Consider the following 6,305-nt stretch of genomic DNA (forward strand, 5'->3'; position numbering starts at 1 on the left):
TATCTGCTCTTAGCTTAGATTTCACCCTCTCCATTTTTATTTTGGCACATTGAAGTGGTAGAATTAATACTGAAAACTTAATCTAAAGGAGGCTAGGTACTAGATTAGCAGAGGGTTAGGACCTCGTGAGTTTAGAGCATGGGTGGCCAAACTTGCTTAACGTAAGAGCCACATAGAATAAATGTCATGTGTTTGAGAGCTGCAAGACATGAGCTTGAGGGGGAGAAAGCAACAAAGACTGAGAAAGAAAGAAAGAAAGAAAGAAAGAAAGAAAGAAAGAAAGAAAGGAAAGAAAGAAAGAAAGAAAGAAAGAAAGAAAGAGAAGAGAGAGAGAGAGAGAGAGAGAGAGGAAGGAAGGAAGGAAGGAAGGAAGGAAGGAAGGAAGGAAGGAAGGAAGGAAGGAAGGAAGGAAGGAAGGAAGGAAGGAAGGAAGGAAAAGAAAGCAACTTTAACTTTAAATGTGTTCTCCAAAGTTGGCTGGCTGGGCTTAGAGAAGAAATTCAAGAGGGTATTGGATGCAGAGGTCCATCAGTGGCTATTAGCCACAGCGTATTGTTGGAACTCTTTGGGGCAGTGATGCTCTGTATTCTTGATGCTTGGGGGGGGGCACAGTGGGAGGGCTTCTAGTGTCCTGGGCCCACTGGTGGGCCTCCTGACGATGCCTGGGTTTTTTGGCCACTGTGGGACACGGACTGGATGGGCCATTGGCCTGATTCAGCATGGTTTCTCTTATGTTCTTATGATTTAAATATTTATTTATTACTTTCCATTTATATCCCGCCCTCTCCGCAAGCGGACTCAGGGTGGCTTACAACATCATAAAAACAATCAAGTCAATAAAACATATAAAACCATAATTTACTTATATCAATTTTAAAACCATTCTATAGCGCTGTTTCAGTCCAATATAGGAAGTATTGACTTCCCGACTATGATCGCCAGCATTCTGTAGGATGTCCGGTGGCAGCCCTTTTTCAATCAAACCGCAAAAGCCTGTTTAAACAATTCGGTCTTACAGATGCCTTCTCCAAGCTGGCCAATGGGATGGTGAGGGCTTCGAGAGTCACAGGATATGTGTGAAAGAGCTGCATGTGGCTCCCAAGCCAGTGTGGTGGTCATAATTACATCTTTTAAGAGTAGTGGCGTATTTCTGGGATTTGGGAAGTAAATTCGGTTGGTATATTGAAACAAATAGGCCTTGAAGAGAGAGTAAAGCAAGTTGCAGAATTCTTGGAGAGCATCAAGTAGGAGTTCAAGGTTCCCCGAGTGGGGAGAATGGACCGTTCTAGTGATGGCATCTCTTGGACTTGGCCACTGGATCCCACTGATAACCTGGCATCATTAGGACCAGATTTTGGGGCAGAAGTCCAGGGCTCATCGGTCCCCCTTCTCCATGGAAAGCTGCTGCTTTGTATCTGAAGTGTACCTTGGCTAGTTTTCTACCACTCTGCTCAGTCAAGTCCAAGCCTTCTTCCATGGCTGACCAGACAAAAGACGGTTTGGTGTAGTGGTTAAGAGTGGTGGACTCTAATCTAGGAGAACTGGGTTTGAGTCCCCACTCCTGCACATGCAGCTGCTGGGTGACCTTGGGTCAGCCACAAGTTCTCTCAGAGCTGTTCTGCTCAAGAGCAGTTTCTGTCAGCGCTCTCTCAGCCCCGCCGAGCTGCCTGTTGTGGAGGGAGGAAAGGAGATTGTAAGCTGCTCAGAAACTCTGAGTGAAGGGCAAAGTATAAATCCAACTCTTCTCCTCTTCTTCTTCCTTTTCCGCCGTCGCCCACCACCTCATTCCGGTTACAAATTCCTCATTTCTAGTGTTTGGGATGAAAGCAGATATGCTTGAGTACATTCCACAACCAAGCAGTTCCACCAAGAGTGAGAAGCCGGTGTTCGAGAAGACGCAGACACATTGTACAGGATGGTTTCCCAAAGTACTACAGATTAATGCGGCTTATAGTATTATATCAAAGAAATGAAATTCTCCATTTCAGAATTAAGTAGGCACGACTGCCCGAAGTAGAATTCTGCCCGTCAAAACCACAGCAATACATACCCAGGGGTGGAATTCTAGCAGGAGCTCCTTTGCATATTAGGCCACACACCCCGACACGGCCAATCCTCCAAGAGCTTACAAAAAAAGAGCCTTGCAAGCTGGTTGTATCAGGGTGTGTGTGGCTTAATATGCAAAGGAGCTCCTGCTAGAATTCCACCCCTGTACGTACCAATACCGTGCTTTATCTGCAAGTTCATTAGTACCCACATGGAGAAATCCGGAGCACTACAGGGGCCCGGACATCAGCAATCCTTCCTCTCTTGCACCTCTGCTGAGTTAGTCACTGGTCTGCTTTTGTAGAAACATTCCACCTGTCCCCAGAGAATAGAATGCTTAATGTATGCTATTCATTAAGAACAGAACGCACGTACATAATGAAATGCATCCTTCTCTGCTTGCCGTAGGATGCGCCCACGCCAGTTGTTATTTGCTTTTCCTGGGATATGTTCCAGAAACAACTGGTGGAGTCCACAATGCATCCCAGCTGGAATCTCAGATGGAGGTTTCGCTTCCCAGTTTTCATATTGGAGAAGGAAGAGGCTCAGTAAGAAGCAGGGCTTTTTTGGGTAGAAAAAGCCCAGCAGGAACTCATTTGCATATTAGGCCACATCCCCTGACATCACCATCGTTTCACATAGGGCTTTTTTGGTAGAAAAAGCCCAGCAGGGATCCGTTTACATATTAGGCCACACCCCCTGATACCGAGCCAGCCGGAACTGCGTTCCTGTTAAAAATAAATAAATAAAAGGCCTGGTAAGAAGTGATGCATTCCCTGCTCAATATCTGTGGTGACTGTCAAAAAATTGCCAATGCCGACTATATGCTAAGTCATGGTGGGGTACTGGGGAAAGTTTTCAATTAACAATAATTGCGCCTTGGATTAACCTCATTGGCTACAATACTGCTACTGCGCAGTAGTCATTTGCAGTGTTCCCTCTAAGCTGTGAAGTCTTGTGAGCAGAAATTCTGCTTTGTGAGCTAATAACGTTAGAGTTGTGAGCTACTAGCATTAAAGTGGTGAGCTACTGCAAAAATCAGTTTGCTCTGAGGCCATTTTTTGTGAGATAACACAAAAATGTGTGGGCCAGAGCCTAAAAAACTGTGAGCTAGCTCACACTAACTCGGCTTAGAGGGAACACTGGTCCTTGGTATAGTTTAGCCCATGCTAAATACATTTTCTCTTGGTTAAGGCTAAGCCAGGGTTAACAGAGTCTGCTCAGGTAGTCTATCTTCTCTCAGATGCCAATCAGAATATCATAAGAACATAAGAGAAGTCATGTTGGATCAGGCCAATGGCCCATCCAGTCCAACACTCTGTGTCCACCTCTTGAAGTTGGCTATGCTTGTAGCCGCCACCACCTCCTGTGGCAGTGAATTCCACATGTTAATCACCCTTTGGGTGAAGAAATACCGTACTTCCTTTTATCCGTTTTAACCTGACTGCTCAGCAATTTCATTGAATGCCCACGAGTTCTTGTATTGTGAGAAAGGGAGAAAAATACTTCTTTCTCTATTTTCTCCATCCCATGCATAATCTTGTAACCCTCTATCATGTCCTCCCGCAGTCGACGTTTCTCCAAGCTAAAGAGCCCCAAGCGTTTTAACCTTTCTTCATAGGGAAAGTGTTCCAAACCTTTAATCATTCTAGTTGCCCTTTTCTGGACTTTTTTCCAATGCTATAATATCCTTTTTGAGGTGCGGTGACCAGAATTGTATATCGTACTCCAAATGAGACTGCGCCGTCGATTTATACAGGGGCATTATGATACTGGCTGATTTGTTTTCAATTCCCTTCCTAATGATTCCCAGCATGGTGTTGGCCTTTTTTATTACAATCGCACAGAATATCACAAAATAGGCAGCTAAGTTTTGTAATGCTTGTCTTTGTATTAGAAATGCATGTATCTCTTGATTTTAGAATTGAAGAAGAATTGCAGATTTATACCCCGCCCTTCTCTCTGAATCAGACTCAGAGCGGCTTACAATCTCCTATATCTTCTCCCCCTCCAACAGACATCCTGTGAGGTGGGTGGGGCTGAGAGAGCGCTCACAGAAGCTGCCCTTTCAAGGACAACCTCTGCAAGAGCTATGGCTAACCTAAGGCCATTCCAGCAGCTGCAAGTGGAGGAGAGGGGAATCAAACCCGGGTTCTCCCAGATAAGAGTCCACGCACTTAACCACTACACCAAACTGGCTCTCTTTATTGATACTTTTTATTAATGTTACTATTCTATTTTAACCATGGATAATTTTGCCATTCAGTGTTTAAATCTGTTTAAATTATTTGGCTTTTATAGTTGGCTTGGTGCCATATAAACAAACGGAAACTGAATATTTGTGGTGGTCAGGGCTTTTTTTGTAGCAGGAACTACAGAGGCTAGATGGCCATCTGACAGCAATGAAGATCCTGTGAATTTAGAGGGAGGTGTTTGTGAGTTTCCTGCATTGTGCAGGGGGTTGGACTAGATGACCCTGGAGGTCCCTTCCAACTCCATGATTCTAACTCCTTTGCATATTAGGCCACACACCCCTGATGTAGCCAATCCTCCAAGAGCTTGCAGTAAACCCTGTGAGAAGAGCCCTGCAAACTCTAGGAGGATTGGCTACATCAGGGGTGTGTGGCCTAATATGCAAAGGAGTTCCTGCTACAAAAAAGCCCTGGTGGTGGTCATAGGGCTGATGTTACACTGGAAATATTACTTGCTACGCACTCCAAAGGGGACCGGAGCTTTTGAGTTCTTTGGCTCCTTCAGGGTCACAGCCAACTCTAGTTCTCTGGCCCAGCCACCTAGACGGATGGTTGCTCTACCAGGGTTCTTCTTACTGTTGGAATTATGTATCTGTTCTGTATGTCCTTTGCAATGTTCTAAAGTTCCAGTCATTATAGGGTTAACACTGTGCCTGGTTCCCGATTGTCTGCACGACCTAGGAAGAAGATACTGAATGCTGTCAATCAAGATCTAGAAGCAGGAAAACTTGTTTGGTCAGTTAGTCAGGTGACTTCCTTGGTTCAGGCAGAGAGGTCAAGGAGAAGGGGGGCGTATCCTCCATTAAGCATGTGTTCTTCAATGTGTTAGGATGTAGTTCTTAGTGTGTGTTGTTTTTACCTCCCAGTACCCTTTCCCTGTAGTGATATGTTTTTTTGCTTCCTTGTTAAATGCCTCTCAATGATTATTTGATCCAGCGATCCATCAAACTGTTTGAGACATAGCAATCGATTTTTCAAACAGAATTCCCTACACTTACCAGTCTTCGGGTAGGTTGGCAAATAAATGCCAGGCAGGGACCAAGTTTTAGAGCACCACACAATGGGTCAGAGTAGAGTAGAACCCTGCTCAGTCTATCAGGTAAGTCCATATCTCTTAGCCTAACCTCCCTTGCAGGGTTCTTAGGAAAATAAAACTAGAGAACCTCCATGGATACCACCCTGAACTTTTTGATGAACTGTCAGCGTACAAAATAGGAGGTGCAAGAACGAACAGGAAACAAATGGACCAGGGGTGTAGCCAGGATTGTGAAAGTTGGGGGGCTTTTTAAAAAGTGGGGCACCCTTTCCCATCTACTGTGGGGCTTGCCACTTTGGAGCCAGTTTGGTGTAGCGGTTAAGTGTGCAGACTCTTTATCTGGGAGAACCAAGTTTGATTCCCCACTCCTCCACTTGCAGCTGCAGGAATGGCCTTGGGTCAGCCATGGCTCTTGCTAATTTAAATGTAAAAAGAGGAACTCCACCAAGCGACAGGATTGGTCTGCTGAGAATTCTGAATGTCCCTTCAGCAGTCAGGGAGAAAAATCTCACTGGGACAGAAACTGCAGGAGCGGGGAAGGATCAGCCACCTTCCCTTGTTTATCTGCCTTACAGGAAGGAGGAGGAAAATTAGTCGCTTCAGAAGGGAGATATGAAGGACAGATAAGCACAAAATGGAGAAAGGCAGCCAGCGTTTTCTCCTTCCCCATGGTTTGTGACACTTTCTATGCCCTCTGGCTTTCTCTGCTCAGGGATTTCTCTGCTCGGAATCTTCAGCAATTAAGCCTCCGGTGTGACTGGTCTTCTTGACAGGCTGATTTGCCCGTGTACAAAAATGTAGAGGTCATGAGGTGGTTAGGATACACCAGGGGCGCCCAAACTTGCTTAACATAAGAGCCACATAGACGGACGGAAGGAAGGAAGGAAGGAAGGAAGGAAGGAAGGAAGGAAGGAAGGAGGGAGGGAGGGGAGGGAGGGAAGAGTAGTAGTAGTAGTAGGAGATGATGATGA

General features: G+C 45.3%; 1 non-coding gene across 1 annotated transcript; it reads right to left on the reverse strand.

The window, feature by feature from the left end:
* Positions 1-2,831: 2,831 nt before the first annotated feature.
* LOC132570638 (U4 spliceosomal RNA) lies at positions 2,832-2,969 on the reverse strand. Its single transcript, XR_009555344.1, has one exon. It is a non-coding gene; the product is annotated as a U4 spliceosomal RNA (small nuclear RNA).
* Between the last annotated feature and the right edge of the window lie 3,336 nt (positions 2,970-6,305).

This window comes from Heteronotia binoei, chromosome 4 (genome assembly GCF_032191835.1).
Source record: "Heteronotia binoei isolate CCM8104 ecotype False Entrance Well chromosome 4, APGP_CSIRO_Hbin_v1, whole genome shotgun sequence".
Classification (NCBI taxonomy): Eukaryota; Metazoa; Chordata; class Lepidosauria; order Squamata; family Gekkonidae; genus Heteronotia; species Heteronotia binoei.